Genomic DNA, 2,492 nt, shown 5'->3' with positions numbered 1-2,492 from the left:
TTTACTACAGTACATTCTTACCACAGTACATTCTTACCACAGTACATATCAGAATCAGAATGCCTTTATTGTCATTATACGCAGTACAATGAAATTAAGAGCCACTCCTTTTTCCAGTGCAAAAACACGCCTTAAGAAAACACACATTTAACACACACTAAAAATATAAAAAATGTAACGCAATATAGATATAATAATGAAAGTAAAAAATACAAGTATTACACAATTGTATTGCACATCATGGATATTAGTGAGGTAGTTAAGGTGACTGAGAGTATGACATGTCAGTAGTATTGCACAGTAGAAGTCCAGGGGTTTGGGAGGTTAGATGATTAAATCAGTGCATGTGTGAGTTCAGGGTGGTGATGGCTTTCAGGAAAAAACTGTTCTTGAATCTGTTTGTTCTTGTTCTGATGCACCTGCAGCGCTTCCCTGAAGGTAACAAGTCAAACAGTTCAACACCCGGGTGAGAACAGTCCTTGATTATGTTTTCTGCTCTGTTGAGGCAGCGTGATGTGTAAATGTCCATCAGGGAGGGGAGAGGGCAGACAGTTATCTTTTGTGCTGTCTTGACTACTCTCTGAAGCCTCTCCCTGTCAGCCAGGGTGCAGCTGCTGGACCATACTGAGATACAGTATGTCAGCAGGCTCTCCATGGACGAGCGGTAGAAGGTCAGCAGCAGTTTTGTGTTCAGGTTGTGCTTCTTAAGGACTCTTAAGAAGTGTAGTCTCTGCTGAGCCTTCTTGATGACCGCTGTGGTGTTCTCTTTCCAGTTTAGGTCAATCAATCAATCAATCAATCACCTTTATTTTACCAGGTAGAGCCCGTTGAGATCGAGATCTCTTTCACAAGGGTGACCTGGTCAAGTGGTCATCAGCACACGTCACAGGGTAATTGACAACAAGCATTTACATTTATCAAAAGAAAAAGAAACTACAATCACAATAAATAAATGTTAACAGTTTGAAACCATCAGGATAAGACAGACTTCTGTAGACATTAAATGTAGAACAGACATCAGTTTAAGTAGACAGAGTTAAAAGTCAACAAAGACATGTGTATTTGATAAGTAGTGTTTTAGAAACATCTGCAATGGTCCCGATTTTTGATAACATTATCTGATACGGTTGACATGAAGGATCTAGGCGAGATGAGTGTTGATAGTTTCAAATGTGTCCGTAAGTTGTTCCAGGCTGAGGGGACGGCGAAGCTGAATGCTCTTTGTCCCAGTTCAGTTCTGACCAGAGGAACTGACAGGAGGATTAGGTCATTAGAGCGCAGGGAGTAATGATTGTGTGACGTTTGTATTAGGGAGGTAAGGTATGACGGGACTAGGTTTAGAAGGGTCTTATAGATGAAGGATATCCAGTGAGTGTATCTGCGAGCGCTGAGAGAAGACCAGCTAGACTTGACGTAAAGTTCACAGTGATGAGTGCGATAACTGGAATCAGTAATGAATCGAAGGGCACCATGATAAACTGAGTCTAAGGACTGTAGGTATTTTGATGCAGCACTCATGTACAGCACGTCACCATAATCTAATATCAGCATGAAAGTTGCAGCTACTAATGCTCTCCTGGCTTTACATGAGAAGCAGGATTTATTTCTGAAGTAGAAGCCTAGCTTCAGTTTGAGTTTAGTGACCATTTTGGAGATGTGGATTTTAAATGACAGTTTATTGTCAATGTTGAAACCTAGATATTTGTATGTGGAGACCATTTCTATTTGTTTTCCCTCTTGGGTTTCAATTTGAGGTGGGTTCTCTGGTTGCTGCTTTCTGTTGGATAAAACCATGATCTTGCTTTTGTCAGCATTTAGGACCAGTCTAAGTTTTTGCAGACGTGACTGGATAATATTAAAAGCGTCTTGAAGAGAGGTGAAGGCTTGGCTGAGGGAGGATGAACAGCAATAAATGATAGTGTCATCTGCATAATAATGGTGGGAGGCGTTTGACAGATCACTGCATAGATCGTTGATATATAAGGAGAAAAGAATGGGACCCAAGACAGAACCCTGTGGCACCCCTTTCACAACATCTAGGAACGTAGAGGAGGATCCGGCTACATGGACAGACTGTGTTCTGTCAGTTAGATAGTTGGTGAACCAGGAGACTGCTAGTTTTGATGGACCAGAGTGTTTTAGGTCAGCAGAGATATGGACACCAAGAAATCTGAAAGTGTGAACCCTTTCCACACACTCGCCGTTGATGTAAAGGGGGGCTAGGTTGGTGCTGTGCTTCCTGAAATCAATAATCACCTCCTTGGTTTTTTTGATATTCAGAGTCAGATTCTTCTCTGAGCACCAGGTTGCTAGCTCCAGGACCTCCTGTCTGTAAAATGTCTCCTCTCCCTTAGAGATTAGTCCGACCACTGTGGTTTCATCAGCGAACTTGTCGATGAGGTTGTTGTTGTGGGCCGGGCTGCAGTCATGGGTGTAGAGACAGTACAGCAGGGGGCTCAGCACACAGCCCTGTGGGGAGCCAGTGCTCAGCG

General features: G+C 42.7%; 1 protein-coding gene across 1 annotated transcript in view; it reads left to right on the top strand.

Moving 5' to 3' along the window:
- The window catches only part of LOC119414841 (M-phase specific PLK1 interacting protein), a 9,954-nt gene that overhangs the window by 748 nt on the left and 6,714 nt on the right, over positions 1-2,492 (top strand). The window lies entirely within an intron of this gene.

Source organism: Nematolebias whitei, chromosome 9 (genome assembly GCF_014905685.2).
Source record: "Nematolebias whitei isolate Nwh7 chromosome 9, NemWhi1, whole genome shotgun sequence".
Lineage (NCBI taxonomy): Eukaryota > Metazoa > Chordata > Actinopteri > Cyprinodontiformes > Rivulidae > Nematolebias > Nematolebias whitei.
The sequence above is the reverse complement of the archived record's forward strand: the minus strand, read 5'-3'. Positions and strand labels throughout refer to the sequence as shown.